This window comes from Suncus etruscus, chromosome 2 (genome assembly GCF_024139225.1).
Source record: "Suncus etruscus isolate mSunEtr1 chromosome 2, mSunEtr1.pri.cur, whole genome shotgun sequence".
Classification (NCBI taxonomy): Eukaryota; Metazoa; Chordata; class Mammalia; order Eulipotyphla; family Soricidae; genus Suncus; species Suncus etruscus.
In genome coordinates, this window is record NC_064849.1 from 122,896,350 (window position 1) to 122,918,174 (window position 21,825).

The following is a 21,825-nucleotide window of genomic DNA, read 5'->3' on the forward strand; positions in this document are numbered from 1 at the left end:
CATCATAAGTCCCACCTCAGGATCCGTGCAGATACAGAGACCTCTAGACACAGAGGTCTGATTGTATCACACAGGACAGGGCAGAAGTCTTCCACACACCACAAAAGCACCACCGGGAAAATAAATGATCCTGAGCAGAGTCTATAGTTGATCCCATGACAATATACTCCAAGGACGGAGAAACCCCATATTTCTTAGGCCAAGTGAATTCCTCTTTGAATGACCCCAATATTTACTGTGCCAGGGCAGGAGGGAAAAAACAAAAATAAAAAAAGTACAAAACCTCGGTTATTTTTTTATATATATATTATTTTTTATCTTCATTTTTTATTATTATTATTATTTTTATTTACCTACCTATTTTTGGTAGATTTCTCTGTTTAGGTGTGATTATTGAAATTGTTGTCCCCAGTTATACTTTTTTTTTCTCTTCTTTTCTTTCCTTTCTTTATGTGCTATGCCATGTTTCTTATTTCAAGACCATAGCGGTTTTCGTTTTGATTTGTTTTTGTTTGTTTCATTTTTGTTTTTGTTTTTGTTTGTCTGTTTTTCTTTGTTTTGTTTTGTTTTGTTTTTTCGTTTGCTTGTTTTTTTTGTGGTGCTAATCGATATAGCCGGAATCCTCACTGGATATTTGACACTTCTTTTGGTACGGGGGGAGTGTTTCACCTTCTTTATCTCCTTGATCTCTCAAAGCGTTGATGAGAGCCCCTAGAAGGATTCCGCACATTTTCGGCATATTAGTCTCTTACCCCAGCTTATTTCTTTTCTCTTTTTCAAACAAAACCATGCATCTTGAACTAACTAGTCCTACCTCCAGTTAGAGGGGGAAATAAGGGAGACATCAAGACCAAACAGGTGCAAGACTACTAGGTAGTGGGTCAGATACAGAGGGGACCACATATTCTAGCCGCCCTGAGGGTGAGGGAAGAGGAAATGGGAGGGAGGACAAAAATGGAGGTATAGGTAAAGACAATCTGATGATGGGAATCCCCCTTGCTTTTATGTAAATATGTACCTAAAATAATATTGTCAACAATATGTAAGCCACGATGATCAAAATAAAAATCATATTAAAAAATTCCTATTAGAGGTCTCAAATAAAATTATAAGCAAGAAGAGAATAGAATGATATATTAATATTCAAAGCACTGAATGAAAAGAACATCCAGCCCAAATCCTCAAGTTTATCACTTTGATTTGAGAGTGTGATTTAAAAAAAAACTTTCCAACAACAGCTGAAGGCTTTTATTACATCCAGTCAAGCCCTGTAAGAAATATTAAAAAGCAAATGGTAAAAACAACAAATATCCTCATAGAAAAAATGACAACAAATTCCTTTATATCAATTTTTCTCTAAATGTCAATGGACTGAACTCTTTTATCAAAAGGCACTTGTGGCTGATGGTTCAGGAAACAAAAGTCAACTTTCTACTGCTTCTAAGAAGCACAATTAAACTCTCAAGATAAATAGTGGCTCAGCATGAAGAAATAATAATTGGCTTTAAAAGGCAGGGTAGAATAAATGTGAATCAGACTAAGTAACCCTCAGACTTAAGGAAGGAATAAAAGATAGGAAAGGGTATTGTATATTAACTGAGGGACCAAAAGATCAAGAAAATGCTTTTTTGTTTATTTGCTTTTTGGTTCACATCTAGAGGTGTTCAGGGATTACTCCAGAGTCCAAACTCTGCTCAGGGATGACTTTTGATGTGTTACATAGAGTGCCAGGGATTGAATCCTGGTTGGCTGCAGTCAAGGCAAGTGCCCTAGCTGATGTGCAATCTCTCTGGTCCTTTGAGCGATATATCTACATCTGTGCACCAAATAAAGTGACAGCACTTTTGAAGCAACCGCTAGTAGACCTGAGGAGTTACATCAATGGTAGCAATACTAGTGAAAAAATTTAACATCCCACTCTCATCACTGGATCACCAAGTGTAAAATAAATCCGCAGAGTTGTAAGACCACTCCAGGAACCATATCTCTATCCAGGCAGATGGGTCTCAAGAAGCAGGATAGCAGCAAAAAATTAATAAACCAAGTCAGTCAGGAAAAAGTCATGGAGTCAGTCTTCACCTCATGGTGTCTCTCTCTGAGACAAAAACCATATCTGCTTTTTCTTCATTAAACCCAATTCAAAATTCAATGAGGCAGGGCAGGATGGATTAAGATTTTGGTGGGCCTTTACATATCAAATGAAGAGGTTTGCTTAGGGAAAGAGAAAGATGGAGGAACACCTTTGTTTTGGGTTAATAGCTGGATGTCATTTTACAACCAAGGATTTCAACACCCCACTCTCTCTTTTGTTTTGTTCATGATTGAGATATTGTCATACAATGTATGACAACCTTCAATAGGCATTTTTCCCTGCCAAAAATGTCAAGTTTTCTTCTCACCCTCCCTGATGCCCTTCTCTCACCTCTTCTCACCCTCCTCACCTGCTTCTGGAGCAGGCATTTTACTTCACTCTCTCTTTCTCTTTTTCTCTCTTTTCGTTTTTTGACCCTGTGGTTTGCACTACAGTTAATGAAGGGATGCCAGGCATGTTTCTTTCATAGTATATGCTTATCTACTTTAATTACACTCTCCAGTCTTTATGGCAAGCTTCCTGCCATGAACTGGTTCTCCTAATCCACATCTCTATTGTCTCCAGATATCATCCCCATAATGTCTTTTATTTCCTTTATATACCACATATGAATGAGATTATTCATCACACTACTTTCATCACTAGATCAACCAAGGAAACAAAAGTAGTAAGGAAACAAGAGTCTGAAATGAAAAACTGGAAGAACTGGCATAAATAGTCAAGTACAGGACCTTTCCCTCCAAAAATGTTTAATATATATATCAGCCTTTTCCCCCCTAATTTACATATTTTATAGTACTATGACTAGTAAGTCTAATTAAATATAAAGGTGAGTTGTCAATAAGGAATTCTAGAAATATAAGCAATTATTTAATAAATGCAATTAGTAAAGGTTTTTGAATATATATATATATATGTATGTATATATACATATATATACTTGAATAATAACCAAAAACTATGCTCAGGTTTTCTTATCCCAGTGGTATTAAATAATTTCCAACCTTTGGCTTTTCTTTGAGGCGAGGACTAAAAAATTAGCAAATAAAATAAATATCTCAAACATTTTTGAATGTTAATTTTTCAGGTAAGTAAAATAACTGTTGAATTTATGTCAGTGTTATCAGAGAGATTTAAGGGTAAAATGTTGTTTACCAAATCCCTTTCCTATTCAAAGATATAGTACAATTACATAACTATGCAAAGTTACCCTACTGAGTTAATAGGAGTCAGCACATTTATTATTGCATTTGAGAAATTTCTTCTTTTCAGTATTTGTAGTCAATGACAAATATGTCAACTGGTAAATAAAAAAACTTGAAAACTTTTTGATAAATTAAATACAAATAGCTAAGTTTTATGAAACTTGAAGATGTGGCAAAATTTTAAGCCAGTGGCTTTCTCTCTTTTTCATCTTTTTATATTTATACATATCCATATAACTTCTTTATGTATATACATATATATATATATATATATATATATATATATATATATATATATATATATATATATATAATTTCACAACTTTACTCAGGACCCTGAGGATTTGCAGCCAATCCTTGGGGACTGACTGCTCTTTTAACACAGCATCCTTACATGAAATTACCTAAGGATATCAGGCTTCAATCAACTTCAGTAAGGTTCACATATCATACATAAATAATCAGACATTCTCTGGGATGTTCACTTTATTCCTACTGTCCCTGTTTACATTATCCAACTTCTGCTGCAGCACTAAAACATCACAAAAGTCTCAAAACATATAACTCTTTGCAAGTTGGTTCTTAGCAAGTTAGTTGGCTGTGGACACCTTGCTTTAGACTAGCTCTGGCTGAAGTATATATCCTGTTTCTCAGTTTTTCATTTGGAATGCTATGTGGGAACACACAATGCTTTTGTAGAGCTTCAGCTCAGAACTGAAATGACTCAGTGCCTTTCTACACACACTCCATTTCCCAGGGCCAGAGGAAGTCTTTGGCTCAGTCTACAGTTAGTGGAATGATACCACATTTCTCCCATGTTAGCTATGATTTAGGAAAAGGGAAGAAAATGAGAAGTAGTAAAAAATAATATAGCCCACGATTCTATTCTCTAAAGCAAATGTCTCATTCACAGAGCTAGAGCTAGAAGAAATGGTTAGGAACATTTTTGAAAATAAAACTCAATTTTTAAAAATGTATTTTTACAATGATAATCTAAAGCAGTAGGTGGTGTACAGAAGACCCTTACCCCATTGTCTGGATTTTTCTTGGGCTGAATGAGCAAACAAACATTTAAAGAGAGAAAGCAAAATAACATCAGAGTTAAGTATGATAAGCCCAAATGTATAGCATACATATAAAATAAATCCAAAAGTAAAAAAAAAAAAAAAACAGACCAGAATGAGTTATACCTGTTGAGACCTAAAAATGTTCGATAGGAGAAAGGGTTTTATATGATGAGAGGAATATAACTTCATGAAACAAAGCCCTGACTTTGGATGCTTCAAATGTTTTAAGTAGGATTCTCCAACTTAAAAAAAAAAAAGATAATCTTATATCCAGGCAATATACCTTCTCCTCCTTCTTCACATCCTCTTTTTTTCTTCTTCATAAACTTTAAGAATCACAATTCACAATATTGATATTTATAGGGTTTAATGCATACAGTATTTCAATATCACATCCTCCAGGGTTCACTTTGTGGTGTACCCCAAGACCCGCCCATATCTGGGAGGAGTTTTGGGAACCGGATAATAGGTGTAACTACCTGCAAGACCTCCCATTTCTGGGAGGGGTCTGGAAAAGGATAGATAAACCTCTGAGCCAGGGGACTCGGGCCTTTTGCCGTTTCTCTTTTGGCCCGGCTTGGCTTCCTGGCTTTTGGATCTTTGGGCCGCATGGAGCCCAAAGGGAAGATGGCTAACAGGAGATAAGATGCAGGGCTAGCAAAATAATGCTGTGCTTGAAAGGTTGACATAGGCCACACACCTGTGGTGGCAAGGGCATGAATAAAGATGATTCTTCCTGATGGCTGCGTGTGAGTGAGTAATTTCACCTGGGCCTGGAACTCGCCGGCTGCATGGAGGTTGCAGAGCCACATGGGCTGGATGGCATCCTCCACCATCCAGCCCCATCGTTAATTATTTAATTCTACACACTTCACTTGACCATTATTTTATTCATGTAGGTTCTCCTGAATTTGGGTTATAAAAATTCCAAATATTTTTGTTGCTGTTGTTCTTGAAAGCAAGTGTTTGGGCCATTTCTGGTAGTGCTCAAAGTTTACTCCTGACTCTGATCAGGGATCACTCCTAACAGTGCTCTGGGAACATATACAATGGCAAAGATCAATCCAAGATTGGTCACATGCAAGGCAAATGCCTCAGTTACCCTCTGTTTCAGGATCCCAAATATTTCAGAATCATTTTCTAGTTTGCAAATTATTCAACTAACTTATTATAAGGTTTCAGTTAGCCTTGTCTAATATCCATCAAATTAATATTTATAAAATATGTATCTATAATATTCATCAAAATTAACTATGGGCAACATACTTTTAGAGTCATAAGATTTCTGTCTTAGAAAACAATTATTCTGGGCCGGCAAGGTGGCCTAGAGGTAAGGTGTCTGCCTTGTAAGTGCTAGCCAAGGAAGAACCACGGTTCAATCCCCCGGCATCCCATATGGTCCCCCCAAGCCTGGGGGCAATTTCTGAGCACTTAGCCAAGAGTGACCCCTGAGCATCAAATGGGTGTGGCCCGAAAAACCCCAAAAAAAATTATTCAAGAAATAACATTAATACAAAGGATTAACATTAATAGAATATTCCACAAAACTTGACATTTCCTCTACAATTTTAGTACAAAGCATTGTAAACACATACATACACACAAACACACACGTACACACTAAGGTTGAGTTAAAAGTGTTTTCAGAAATCCAAATGATACCACAGGGGATAGGCATTTGCTTTGCACATGGCTGACCTGGGCTCAATCCCTGGGATCTCTCTGAGCCTGCCAGTAGTAATTTCTGAGCACAGAGTCAGGAGTAACCTCCTAATGCCTATGGGTGTGGCTCAAAAACAAAAATGAATATGTGTTTTCAGAACAGATAGCTCTAATTATACCAAGAAAGGATTCTAGAAATACCTTGGATACTACTATGGTCAATATGAACTCATACCAGAAATTTCTACATTTTGTTTTATTTTGTTTGGGTTTTGGTTTTTGGGTCACACCTGGCAGTGCTCAGGGGTTACTCCTGACTCTATGCTCAGAAATAGCTCCTGGCAGGCTTGATGGACCATATGGGATGCCGGGATTTGAACCACCGTCCTTCTGCGTGGAAGGCAAACGCCCTACCTCCATGCTATCTCTCTGGCCCCAAATTTCTTCTTTTATTTTTTTAAAAAAATTTTATTTAAACACCTTGATTACAAACATGATTGTGGTTGGGTTTCAGTCATGTAAAGAACACCACCCATCACCAGTGCAACATTCCCATCACCAATGTTCCAAATCTCCCTCCTCCCCACCCAACTCCTGCCTGTACTCTAGACAGGATTTCTATTTCCCTCATTGTTAGGATATTTCTCAATGTAGTTATTTCTCTAACTAAACTCATCACTCTTTATGGTGAGCTTCATGAGGTTAGCTGTAACTTCCAGCCCTCCTCTCTTTTGTCTCTGAAAATTATTATTGCAAGAATGTCTTTCATTTTTCTTAAAACTCATAGATGAGTGAAACTTTTCTGCGTCTTTCTCTCTCTCTGACTTATTTCACTCAGCATAATAGATTCCATGTATATCCATGTATAGGAAAATTTTATGACTTTATCTCTCCTGGCAGCTGCATAATATTCCATTGTGTATATGTACCACAGTTTCTTTAGCCATTCATTTGTTGAAGGGCATCTTGGTTGTTTCCAGAGTCTTGCTATGGTAAATAGTGCTGCAATGAATATGTAAGAAAGGGATTTTTGTATTGTATTTTTTGTGTTCCTAGGGTATATTCCTAGTAGCTGGGTAGTATGGGAGCTCGATTTCCAGTTTTTGGAGTTGGCCCCAAATTTCTACAGTTTTAACCTCATATGTGGTTCAAGAATACTCCCAAGAAACTAATTTGGTTGCCTCAGTGTGACGGAGAACCTAATAAAGAAGACAATAAATTAATCAGGCCAAAAGAACAGATTTTAGTACAGTAGGTAGGCTACTTGCTTTGCATTTGCCAAAGTTTGATCTCCAGCACTTAATATGGTCTCCTAAAACCCACCAAGTGTGATCCCAGAGTGTAGAGCCAAAAGTAAACCCTGAGTATTTCCAAATTTGGCCTGAAAACCCAAAAGAAAAATGAAAGATCAGATTTTTGGTGGATTTCTGTGTCACTTCATTTTACAATTGTTTGCAAAACTAAAATACAAATTTTTCTTAGTGTTTTCTTATTTATTCATTTTTTCTCACTCTCTCCTTCCTCACTTGAACAATGGACTGTGACTTTTAGTGTTTGATAAACACTTATTCAATGAACAAATGAAAGACTGAATAAGGGAATTAAAGATGAGAGGTGGCAATATAAATTGGCCTGGCATGCTTGATAGTAATAACATTTTTTTTCTCTAGAAACATTCTTTAAGCTCCCTGAATCATGCTAACTATAAAAATAAACTGTGAACATAAGTTTTTTTCAGAATAATACTCAGCATTCCACTCTATACCTGAGGTACCTTTCTATTCTAAAGATCATGTGTACAGAATGAATTTCATTCAATTAACCTCTCTGATAGCTGCCTCCCTGGTTCATGCTATTATTCCTTTACCTATTGACAATTTCTTGTTAAAATTGATTTAAGTAAAAGTTAACCTTAAAATAAAGTTTTTTTTAAAATGATAGTTTGTGTTCCCAGAAACAGAAGATCAGGAAGAAAAATAGAAAATACTATTTTTATACAAGGTCTATAAGATAAATAGGGACAGTAGACCCTTAGATCATACAGAGCACTGTCATCTTTAACTCAGTTCTAGAAGATCAGAAAGGAAGCAATTTTCACGGTGGGTGATTTATTAGGTACCTTGTTACCTGTCATTTTTAAAATATTGCTATCCATTTCCTACTCATGCAAATATCTGTCAGAATTTGTGCTAGGGAAAATAGAGTTCCCTTGGCTTGTTAGTCCTTTCCTTGTTCCCATTACCTTACCTACTTTTAGCCCAGGTAGATGTATTTTCCACATCCAACATACAGGATCCTTTTTCCCTGGATGCTAATCATTCACCTTACACTATCCCTCTAGAAAAAACTAGAAAGCTCAAGTCTCCAGCCCCAACTATGTGCATAATCCTTTAGATCATTGATCATGTTTATTGACATGAGTTTCTATTCACAATATGAAATCCTAAGGAAAAAGGTTTGGTCTTAAATTCACAAGTTTGAGCGTGGTGTGCAATATAAGGATATAGGGTGAATAACCTAGAAACATGTTCAACAATGTTAGTTCAAAATATTAGCCATGTATTTTTATTAATAATATGGTAGAATAGATATTATACTAATTACAAAATAAAGAGACAAGTTATTACAAAGGCATTTAAAATATTTACCTTCTGGGCCAGAGAGATAGCATGGAGGTAAGGCATTTGCCTTGCATGCAGAAGGTCAGTGGTTCGAATCCCGGCATCCCATATGGTCCCCTGATCCTGCCAGGAGCGATTTCTGAGCATAGAGCCAGGAATAACCCCTGAGCGCTGTCGGGTGTGACCCAAAAACAGAAACAAAAAACAAGCAAACAAAAAATATTTAGCTTCTGTGAACACTCTTGATCTGACCAGATCTTTCTGGTAAAAGCTGAAACAAGACTTTGGAAAAGAAATTAATTGTTATAACTCTTCCTCAGTATTGGCATTTTGTTTTTATTTTGAGGCCACATCTAGCACTGCTCAGGAATCACTCCTGGCAGGACTTGGGTGACAATATGAAATGCTGGGGATTGAACATGGGTCTGCCTCATGTAAGGCAAAAGTCATACCAGCCACCATACCATCAATCCCAGTATTGCCATTGTTGTTATTTCTTTCCTTTTTCTTCAGAGCCAGAGCTAATATTGTGATATTGCCAAAAGAGTGAGAAGAAACGCTACTTCAGTATTATACCCCATTGCTCTCTACTATCCCACTCCTAAATTGCCTTGTCTAAAAAGGAGTCAAAATACAGGTGGGAAGAAAGAGAGCAAGTATAGGCAGCCTTTATTCCAACCTTTTACAAAGGAAACGACTTTGACTTTCTTCATGTTTAATAGTATGGTGTTGCATAACAGCCTTTGGATGGGCTGGAATATGGATGTGGATGGAGGGCAAGGCCTTTCTCCTCCAGCTCGGACCACGCATCTGCAACCACCTTCAGATGGCTGGTCTGAGGGTTCAGGATAGCGGCGTGGAGAAAACTCACAGGCAGTCTTCAGGAAACATCAGCTTTATTTAAGGTCCTAGCCACCACATGTGTGGCCTATAATCTTAAACTTATTTAAGCATGTTCTCTTCAGCTTGCCCTGCTTCTTCCTCCATCTCTCTTGGTGAATCTTCCTCCATCTATCCTTGCAAATTTCCTCTCCATCAATCCTCCAAATCCTCCAAATCTTCTCTGCCCCTCTTGCCCCCTCGGGCAGACCTCTTGAGACCCCAAGAGCCCTCCCAGTAATGGGCAGGTCTTATCCTCAGGTAGGTTACACAGGAAGAATGGGAGATGGGCTAACAGTTTAGATTCAGAAACTAGAACACAAAGTTGTATCACCTCTAGCTACCAATCTTGGACATAGGTGTGTTTATTCGTGAAATAAAAATGGCCAGATAGCTCAAAGGGCTCAGCATATACAATACATGTGGGAAGCCTAGTTCAACTGTCAACACTGCATGGCCCTCTAAGCACCACTGGAAGTGATCCACAAGCACAGAGCTGGGAATAGCCCCCAAACTATGAGGTATGCATACATCTTCAGAATGCCTCCTCCACCAAAATGCCCAAGTAAATGTAAAAAAATGACCAATCAGGTTATGAATTATCTTCTGCTGGCAGGAGTTAGAAACATAAGGAAGGGACTAAAAGGGGACTTGCAGGTGCTTATTTCAAAACTCCCCCTATGGTGTATCTGTCAGTATAGGTACTTCAAGAAGTAATCTGAGAGATACTTAGTAGTACAAATGACTACTTATGTGTCTCAGTGGTAAAATGTATGAAGAGACCTGGGTTTGATGCCCAGCAAAAATACACACACACACACACACACACACACACACACACACACACACACACGAATTAGGGGTGCATCAAGCAAATTGATAGAGAAAAGAGATAAACACCTTGGGAAAATTCAGGACAAGAAAGCAGGAACATATAGGAAATTCTTTCAAACCATGATTCTAATTTGACACCTATAAAAGATAGGGGTATGCCTCAGAATTAAAAGTCTTAGGTTCGAAGTGATAGCTCAGTAGGAATAGAGTTTTCCTTGCATGTGGCTGTTGACCTGAAATCGATCCTTGAGCACCCCTAGGAGAGCTTCCTGAATGTAGATTCAGAAATAACCCCAAAGCATTATTGGATGTGGTACACAAACAAAAAATTGATAGAGCATCTCAAACTCTAATGTGATTCTAACAATGCAGTTCTCAACTAATGCAATGATAAATACTAGAGTAAAGATTACTATCATGTGTCAATATAGCTAGGCCAAAGTAAACCAATATTTGAACAGACATTATTTCATATATTCTGAGAAGATATTTTAAAAAGTTTGATTGGCATTCAAGTCAGCATAATTTTAGTAAAATATTATTATCCCAATATGGATGGGTCTCTTTGGAAGTAGATGAAATTTTTCATGCAAGTCAGGATTTGGATTTGAAACACATTTCTGTACTATAAAGTAATAGGTAAAAATTTATATTGGTCTATTTCCTCTATTCCAGGAACAGAGTTCATAAACTTCTTATCATTTCCAATGCAATAAAAGTACGAGTTGTACAGAGAGATAGAATAAGGGTTAAGATGCTTGCCTGCATGCCTCTGATCTTGGTTTGAATCCCCAGAACCACACATGACCCCCTGGGGTACAGCGAGAATTCACTCTTGAGAAAGAAACCAGGTATAGCCTTGTAAGCACTTCTGAGTATGACTCAAAAACCATAAATACTGACAACAACGATGACAAGAAGCCACTCGGAACATTTTTGCTGTAATGTTAGGTATGCTGACATCTTGAATTCAAATTTCTAACCTACAATGAGAAAAAAATCATTCTGTATATTCAGCCTTTCAAATTGTGGTCATTTATTACTGTAGCCACAAGAAACTGTTGTAACTCTCTATCATTTCCCGAAAATGCTAAGAGTTGTGAGTAGTTTGTATTGAGAATTCTGGTCTTCTAGCAACAAGATTATTTATTTAAGGTATTGTAGAAGAAAAAAGGGCCATTCTTTCTTAAGTATAAAAGAAAGAAAATCAGAGATTTCCATCCACTCATTTCTAAAATCTGAGGATCAACCATACCTGGGCCACAGTGCCAGTAGGGTGCTTGCGTGGCATGCAATGGCCTGAGTTTAATCCCTGGAACTACATATGGTTCCCAGAGGCCAACAAAGAGTGATCCTTGACCACAGAGCCAAGACTAAGCTCAAGTAGGTGTGGCCCAAAAAAAACAAAAACAGCTGAACTAAATAGATCAACCATTTTTATTTCATTACCAATTCATTACCTATAGCTACCCTTTAATTAAGCAATTCCCACATACATATAATATATTATTATATCTATTATTTTATATGTAAAATTCTTGTGGTTCTATCCTTATAAGATGAATATTCTTTCTATTTTAATATCCTTTTCTTATTTCTATTTTTGATTCCTCTAGTCTCCAAATTAATTCTTTGCAGATACAACAATAAAAACAATTCCTGTTACTGAGTTTCTGATATTCATAGGATGAGACCAAAGACTTTCCTATATTTAATTTGAATTGCATAGTTATGAAATGGACCTTTTTCAAAGCTTGTTTTAGCAGTTGGCAATTTACTGTGTCCAAGATTTTATGTCTTATTACATTTTTAGATGCATGGCTTATTATTATAATGTTTTTTTTATTTAGTGAAAGTCACAGTTTATTACAGAGAAATTTAAATGTGATTGAATCTTTTATTTCCAGTCTGAATATATACTACCAAAAAAAGTTGTCTTTTTACATTTTTTCCTATCCGTTTGGCATTATTTTTGTTTTTATCTTTAATATCTTTGGGGATTTATCCTATGCCAGTTAATTCTGTAGAAAAGGAACATTTACATAAAAAATATTTTCTTTGCTGAATATATTCATATTATTTCTCAAATTTTTATACAATTTGCATATCAGTTATGATGTTCAATTTAACAGTGCCTAGTATTTATATTATTTCATTACTACCAATTTTATTATCTACTGCCTTCTCATTTTTTATCCCAATATAAAATGCATAAAATTATTTTATATACATATGAAGGCCTTCCCAATTAATCTCATTTTTAAAAAGTATTTACACCACAGTTTGATCTTTTATTTTTCTTTAGTAATTTAAAATGTATATATCAATTATTTTTTTCTGTTTTTTATTTGTTGGTTTGATTTGCTTGTTTGGGAGTCACAACCAGCAATATTTGGGGTTACTCCTGGCTCTGTGCTCAGAAATCACTTCAGCATGCTCAGAAGACCATATGGATGAAGGCTTGAATTTGGGTTTGTCACATGCAAGACAAATACCCTACCCACTGTACTATTCCTCTAACACGTAAGTAAAACACTCCCCAAAATGATACTTAGAGGTTTCTCAATATGGATCTGGATCTGGCATGTGACTCACAAAACTTTGACTTCCAATACTTCACATGAACAGTCAAAGATCACCACATTTTTAAAGAAAGCTCTAATATAAAAAAAATACATACTTGGGGACTGGAGAGATAGCATGAAGGTAAGGCGTTTGCCTTTCATGCAGAAGGATGGTGGTTTGAATCTCGGCATCCCATATGGTCCCCCGTGCCTGCCAGGAGCGATTTCTGAGCATAGAGCCAGGAGTAACCCCTGAGCGCTGCCGGGTGTGACCCAAAAACCAAAAGAAAAAAAAAGAATACATACTCATAACATAATTATATAAGATATTGCAATGTATAAGCCAGAGAAATAGTATAGCAAGTAGGATACCAACCTGCCTTGCACACGACTGAGCTGGTCTAATTCATGGCACCTCATTATAGTACCCTAATCCCCACCAGCAGTGATTCCTGAGTGCAAAACCAAGACTAAATCTTGAACACAGCTAAGTATGGCTCAATCCCCAATCCCAATCCCACCACCACTACTAAAAGAAAAAAATAGGTTTTTGCCAGAGAAATAGGACAGTGGATTGAGTATTTGCCCTGCATGTGGCAGACCCAGGTTCAAGCCTCCACACTCAGTATAGTCCCCTGAACATGCTGGGAGTGATCCCTGAGCACAGAGCCAGGAGTATCCTCTAAATATTGCTGGGTGTGGCCCCCAAATAAACAAACCAAACAAAATATAAACCAACAGAAAAATCATTGAAATAGGTAGTTGCAATGTACAATCATACCAACTAAAGTGAAATCACAGTATTGGAAGGAAATAAAGGAATACATTTGAAAATAGTCAAAATTCTAAAGTCTAGAAATAGTATGTAAAATGTTTAAGTCAATAAATAACAGATAAATTATTTTTAATGTGAAAAGTATCCAGTAGCATCCTAATTAACAACTAAATCAATTCAAAGTGATTGCCTTTAGGAATTAGGACTGTATTTAAATGTTGCAAGGCAGCTAGGAAGGAAACTGGCTAAAGGGCTCAGATTTTTCATTTTAAGTCTTCCAGTACTATTTGAATTTCATTTTGATGAAGAATGAAAACCAATTAAGAAAAATAATTCAGATGCAGTATTTTAGTTGTCATTGCTGGATTTGTTTTCAGAATTAAGAGTTTCAAAAGCAAGGACTTCCATGCTGATAATCATGTAAATTAACCTGCCGGAAGTAAAGGGGTTATATCCTTTGATGATACTTCAAGAGTCCTATAAGGGGGCAATCATAGTGATTTCTTGACAAAAATAAACTTTGAAGTTTAAACAAAAACCAGGCGAAGATTTCTCAGACAGAGGGAAGAAAAACTTCAAGGGATGATAATGACGATCATTTTTGAAGACACATACCTGTGGGAGCCTAATGACCTCCAATCCTAGCTCCACCCCTTCCTGCCTTCCTTCCTCCATTTCCCTCTCTGGTCCCTTTCTTGAAGTAACTTTACTTAGACACCAGCCATAATATGACCTGAGGGTTTTCACTGGATAAATAAGTTGTGATTGACATGATTTTTAAAAAATACATGTATCTATTTAAGCAAAATTGATTTTTAAAAATCTATAAGAATGAAAAGAATAATGTACATTTTTTGCTGTATGGGTTGGGAGCCATTTGGGTAGAAGTGAGTGTGGTACTCAATAGTGTAAGATTTGATGTCTCTGACTTAAAAAAAAATTGCAGTGGTAGCTTTCCACAGAGCTGATAAATACATAATTTAAGGACTTTAATGGGTGGATACATAGACTCTGAACTTGCTGTTTTTCTCCTTAGAAGTGTCTTCAGATCTGAACTTAATTACTGGAGAGCGAATATTTTCCATCTAATAATCTCTAGGTGGGAAAGGAACTTTCAAATTGATACCATTTCCAAAATTGAGCCATAATTTGAGTTGATTGATGACAGTCTTTGTTCTCCCTTGTAGAGAACAGAATTTCCCAACAGCTTTAAATGCCAGCATTTATACTGTAGTTTTCTCCTCTCCTTTCTTCTCCTCTCCTCTTTCCTCCCCAACCCGCCCCTTCCCTTCTTTCCCCTCCTCTCCTCCCTCCCCAACCCGCCCCTTCCCTTCTTTCCCCTCCTCTTCTTCTCTCCACTCACCTTTCCTTCCTTCCTCCCTTTCTCCCTTTCTCCCTCCCTTTCTCCCTTTCTTCCTCTCCTCCTCTCCTCTCACCTTTCCTTCCTTCCTTCCTTCCTTCCTTCTTTTCCTCTCTTCCTCCCTTCCTTTCTTCCTCCCTTTTCCCTCCTTCCTCCCTCCCTTTTCCCTCCTTCCTCCCTCCCTTTTCCCTCCTTCTTCCCTCCCTTCCTCCCTCCCTTTTCCCTCCTTCTTCCCTCCCTTCCTCCCTCCCTTCCCCCTCCCTCCCTTCCTTCCTCCCTCCCTCCCTTCCTTCCTCCCTCCCTCCCTTCCTTCCTCCCTCCCTCCCTTCCTTCCTCCCTCCCTCCCTTCCTTCCTCCCTCCCTCCCTTCCTTTCCTCCCTCCCTCCCTTCCTTCTCCCTCCTCCCTTTCTCTCCCTCCTCCCTTCCTTCTCCCTCCTCCCTTTCTCTCCCTCCTCCCTTCCCTCCCTCCCTACCTCTCTCTCCCTCCCTTCCTTCCTTCCTCCCTCCCTTTCTTCCTCCCTCCCTTCTTTCCTCCCTCCCTCCCTTCCTTCCTCCCTCCCTCCCTTCCTTTCCTCCCTCCCTCCCTTCCTTCCTCCCTCCCTCCCTCCCTCCCTCCCTCCCTCCCTTCCTTCCTTCCCTCCCTTCCTTCCTTCCTTCCTTCCCTCCTTCATCTTCATGCATTCTGTTCCTCACCATCTCCTTACTTATTGTACTTTTTAAATTTATTTAGTTGTTTGTTTGTTTGTTTGGGAGTCACACCTGGCGATGCTCAGGGGTTACTCCTGGAATCAAGAATTACTGCTGGTGGTGCTTCAAACACCCTATAGGATGCCAGAAATTGAACTCGTGTCAGCCATGAGCCAAGCAAATGCACTCCCTACTGTAGTATCTCATTCTGTCCCAAAGTTAGTGTACTCTTAAAGAAACATCTATGACTCCATTATTCTAAGAAGTTCCAGGTTTTTGAATTGCACGGCACATGGTTTTCTTTGTATTTGACAGAATTAAATAATTTTATACCAAAAGATACAGATTAAAGAAGGAATATGATTTCCAATTTATTTAAATAATATATGTAAATACCTATAGTAATTTTAAGTGACATTTTATTCATTTTCTTCCTTTTGTTTGAACATTCTGGGATTCACAGAATCATTAGATTTTGCTCCATCCCTTCTTCCCCTCTCTTGCTTCATAATTGGTTTCAGCTTGAAGTCAGTCTTGTTATTTATTCCCCCTCCTCTGAGCTTGTTCTGAGAGTGTCTTTGCTCTTACTTGCAATCGAACTTGCAATTCTGGTTGAACAACCAGGCCTTTCCCTTCTTCTTAGTAGGCCTCATATACTCAATTTAGAGTAGATGGATACAGAAATAACAATGACAACTCAAGTAATCAAGGAGGTGGTTGTTGCTAGGCAATGGAGAGGCTAGCAGAAGCCTGGGGCTTGGGTCCTGACAGCACAGTGGGAATAAAGACTTGCCAATCACTTTTGTCCTTAGATAGGAAACCAACTCTATGTACAGGTGCCATAGCATATGGTTGGTGAGTCTAGAATCTGGATATTAACAGAGCGTCTGAATTTCTCCCTCATTTGCAGATCAAAACCCCACACCCTATACTTACCCCATAAGTAAAAACATAAAGACACTCACAGCCTCATTTTAAGAGTGAGGTTTTTGAGCCTCAATAAATATTTTTTCTTGCTCTCCTTTCCCTCTCCTGAGACATTTTAATCTCAAGGATCAGATTTTTCATTGATCTCAGGTAAAGATCATATTTTTTTTAGAAATGGAACAAAATTTCTAGCCTTGATCTCAGCCTGAGACCAATCATGGCATCTGCACTAGCTGATAATGGGCTGACTCATCACTCCCTACCCCATGCTTCACCACCTGTTGGGCTTTCTTCTATTTCCCTTACTTGTGACTGACTCCTGCATCCCACCATAGTTTGTTCTGCCCAGTGAGAAGGATCAAATGCTAGACCCCTGCCTGTGTGATTTTTTTCTTATATATACCCCAAGTTCTGGTGTCCTTTCCTCTGAGATAGGATGTTACTCTAGATATTGCTTTGATGTTCTTATTTCAGACCTTTTATCTGAGCAAGGATATCCACATAGCTATCAGGGCATAGGCTACAATACATGGATCAGATCTATTGAAAGAATTTACAAATGAGTTTTGTTCCTCCATGAAAGTCCTAAGACAAAAATTGGCATCACAGGAAGAAACATTTCATAGTTCGCATTATAATTTGTAGTGGATCCTCTCATCACAGCCTTTAAAGAAAGCCTATTGGGTACAAGATGAACCAGAAGTTCTCTACTAAAGCATTATTTCAATTCTGACTAAAACTTTGTAAAGAAATGCAACTTGGGTTTTGGCTGGCAGTTCCAGGACCTAGTTCCTGAGCTTCAGAAAAAAGAAAGCTTTGCTAGTTTTACCAAGGTAGAATCAGAATACATGGTTTAAGCACAATGAGTAAATTACTGCTGGAAGAGGGTTGGAAGCAAATGGATTTCCTTTATTTCTTTAAGAGCTGAGGAACGGGGAACCCAGAAAGTGAAGAGCAGGAAGAGAAAAAACTATTGAAAAGCCGTATGCCTGAGAATCAATGTTGTTGGTAAAGAGAAATTAAATTTAGTAGGTCACACCTGGGACAAAAAATATCTGGACCAGAAACAAAATTATGTGTACGAGAAATGTAAAGAGTAGTTAAAAAGAAAAGCCTATGGAAATTTTGTTCCCACTCTGTTGGAAATATTGTTCCCTGTATCCCTCTAGTCCATAGTCATGTTATGGTGATTTGTGGCCTCTGATGTACTTTAAAATTTTGCCTGAAATAAAGACATTAGACAAAGAAAAGATTTGCCATTTTCTCATGAATTTTATTTATTTGTTTTTTTCAGGGGAGAGCACGAATGCAGTCCCCCACTACCACAAATTATGCAGTCGAGTTTCCCACATTTGGGGAAATCACAGAGGTCAGCACATCCAGAGAGCAATGGATAAACCTCGCCCTGGGGAAACCACCTTCGTGATCATGGTATCTCCCCTGCCAGGTAAGTATTGTAAATTTTATTTCAATAGGCAAAACCAGAGATATTCTCAGAGCACCTGGATGTGAAATAGAACTCAAGGATTGTGTATGTTGGCATCTTTGGCAATGTAGAAGGGAAAAAATGGACATGCAACAGAGTAAAACTTATTCATTTGTTCATTCATTTATTTAGTAAGGGAGATCAGGAAAGACAAAGAAAGGGAACTTATATTTTACGAAAGAACTTATATTTTATGACAGATGTTTATATACTGAAGATGAAGTTATGTAGATGTTGCAAGGAGGGGTGGATGATATAGTCAATACAGTGAGCAATTGTGATCCTTTGATCATAAACGTCACGATCCTTTGAAACGATCTGGATTAAGAGAGTAATAATCTACTTTAGCTACAAGTGGTATCTACTCAGTGTTTCCACTTCTATTCCTAAATCTTCTTTTGTTGAGTATAAATGGTCTGAGAGAACCAGAATAAATAATTCCTGAGATTATTAGTAACTTGCTTCTTACTAGATACATGACCATTTTAATCACCTACTTTGAATAAACATAAAACATAGAAGGTTGTATTGACAAGAGACTCCCTCTACAGTCTCATGGGTGAGTTAAGCATCGTATGTAAAATTCTCAGTTGACTGTCCAGATATTAATATCTTTCACTACTTCTTGAATTATATCTTACAAATCGTAAGGGGGAGGTCTATGTTCTGGTACATCCTCACCCACAGTATCTACAATAACATGTTACCAATAATCATAGAACAATAATATAATCAGTGGGAGAAAGTGATACATACAACAAAAAGAAAGCTAAATTGTAATTAACAAATTCAGAGATTCAAGAGGAATATAATATTCCTAATCGGTATGAGTCAAGAATACTATAAATGCAATCACTTCTATTTCTCCAAATTGATGGTGTTCACAAGAATTGCTACTTAAATACAATTTCATGGTACTCTTGACAAATGTAGCAAAATAATTCAAGAGACAAATTAACTGTTTCATGTTTCTACTGCCTTAAGAAAAAACAAAGAGATTTATTACTCCAAATTACTTGTCCTGAACTTGACACATCTCTTTAGTATATAAACAAAAGAAACAAAGACTAGAAGGCTGATATTTTTCTGCTTATGGGACTACAGTATTTTTTAGTACCTAATCAAAAGTAACTGACATTTCCAGGAAGAGTACTACTTGGGGTTAAGAGGAGGGAATGTGTCTAGATCCTAGGTTTAAATCAGGCAGTTACCAAGGGTTTCCTTTTTGCCTAAAGGCAGAGCTATTCTATTTTCTATCATGTCAGTTCATGAGTTACTAGGCACTACAAAAACTATCTTGGTTACTATATGGTACAGACCTACCCCTTTATACAGACTCTAATACCAAAAGAGATGCCTGTAAAAGGACAGAACAAATTTGCTAACATCATAATTAGCACACTTGACACCAGGAGCTGATAGTCCTGTTTTTCTTTAAATTTTGTGTTTAGTTGCTTTTTTGATGTTTGTGCCACACAGCAGTGGTTATGGCTTACTCCTAGCTCTTTTTAGGGGACCATATGTGATTCTGAGGGTTAAACTTAAGTCAACCCAAGCTACATGAAGACTAGTATCTACCTGCTATACTATATCTCTGGCTGTGGTTTTGTTTATTTTGATATCCTTATTTTCTTCCTTAGTTTTAAACTGTTTAATCTTAGTTTTTAAACTTACTCTTTAAACTGTAAATTTTAATTTAAAAATGACAGTGTAAGTTTGTAGATTCAGCAGGCGATTTCATATAGAAAGTAGGCTGGTGGCCTGCTTTACTCCATGGATTCTGTGACAGATGTCACAAAAGGCTACCAGGTAATGTCTTCATTCATGGCAACAAAAGAGTTCAAAGATGGTAAAAATTGAAGATGATTTTAACTTTGTAGTGGGCAGATATATATATATATATAGATATATAGATATATAATACATATATATTATGTATGCAGCCTTGCTTATGAATAAAAGAAGTTTATGATGAATTCATAATACATTGTCCTTTTCCTAGCACTAGTGTCCACTTCCCAAGTACCTAGCTATTTCTCAATCATTGGGAAAGACATTTACTACACAGTTCCTCAATATATTCACTAGTTTATCATTGGACTGTGGACTCCTTGAGGCATTTTGTCTTAACCATGGTTGTCCCTGGTGCCTTGCAATATGTCTGCTATATGATAAATTTCTACACTTATGCTTAACAAAAATATATAGAAAAACACTAACATGCACTAATCAGACAAAAATATTGTTCAGGATGATGATTCAGTGACTTAGAGTCACTCCAGTGTAAGGCCAAGAGCTCAGTCTTGTGTACCACCAGATGCATGAGCCTAACCTAGACAATTATGCTATGTTCCCTGGTCCACAATGATTTCTAGCCACAACATAACCAGGTATGTGTGTACGTATGTATGCAGTTTTGCATAACTGCAGTTAGAGAGTGATTCCAACGAGCACTGCAACTAAAATACATGAAAGCATGTGATATGAGAGTTTGATCTCTAGTGACCACCTGGGCAAGGACTACCGTGATGCTTGGCAAGCCCTACAACTAGAGTGTACTGCCTTGACTAGAGTGACCCCTGGCAAGTATTTTGAAAGCACCAAAAATTAAATAAGTGTAACTAATTTTCTGCAAGCCAACATGTGAGTGCCATACCCAGGCATGAGTGTGATAACCCCCTCCTTTCCTAGTCATCACAACAACAGCAATAAAAGAAAAAAAGACAAAAATACTGTGCAGCACAGTTTGTATTCTGATTCACATGATTAAAATTTAAGCAAAAAACAGATTCTAAGATTTCAGATGGAATGGGAGTTTAAATAACTGATTTTATGTCTCTCATTAAAAAAATCAGCATGCTACCTTTGTTTCTTTTTAATCTATTGTTTAGAACTACAAAAGTATAATACCATAGGGGTTCACTGAGAAGATTTCTAAGTTTTAGAAATTTATCACTAAACAGATGTGGGTAACTGATAAATCCTAACAGAATTAGCATCAAGAGTCAGAAGGCACAGAATTACTGAAGGTGGGGTCGAAGAGATAGAATGGAGGTAAGGCATTTGCCTTGCATGCAGAAGGCCGGTGGTTTGAATTCCAGCATCCCAGGCAGCCAGGAGCAATTTCTGAGCATAGAGCCAGGAGTAACTCCTGAGTGGAGCACTGCTGGGTGCTGCCGGGTGTGACCCAAAAACAAAACAAAAAACAATTACTGAAGGTTCATATAATTAAAGTCACATAGAATATAATCATTTACTTATTAATAAATAAATGTTAATTTCTATTTTACATATGTTATGAATATCCCAGTAGTCATTAATAAGTTGTTTAGATTTTATCATCACAAAATTGGTTTCTCAGGATTTTATTGTGGACATTGTTCAGAATCTTTAGTGCTTGATGAAAATACATGCAAAGCAAATTTTTCATCAGCTTTAGTATTGTTCTTAATTAAAAAACAGTCTACCATAGTGCCTGAACCAGGAAGACCATCCCCATCCCTCTTGGTACCCTCACATTATTTTGAATTGAATAACCTCTGTGAAGCATCAACTCCACCAGCAAATGAGAAAGAGAGTTCTCAAAATATGATTGACATGGGATTTCTTATTAGTTATAATGGTGTTTAGATTCAGATTTCATTTCATTTTAAGTACGTTGGTATG

General features: G+C 37.4%; 1 non-coding gene across 1 annotated transcript; it reads right to left on the bottom strand.

Moving 5' to 3' along the window:
• Positions 1–17,964: 17,964 nt before the first annotated feature.
• On the bottom strand, positions 17,965–18,128 carry LOC126002348 (U1 spliceosomal RNA). Its single transcript, XR_007493083.1, has one exon. It is a non-coding gene; the product is annotated as a U1 spliceosomal RNA (small nuclear RNA).
• Between the last annotated feature and the right edge of the window lie 3,697 nt (positions 18,129–21,825).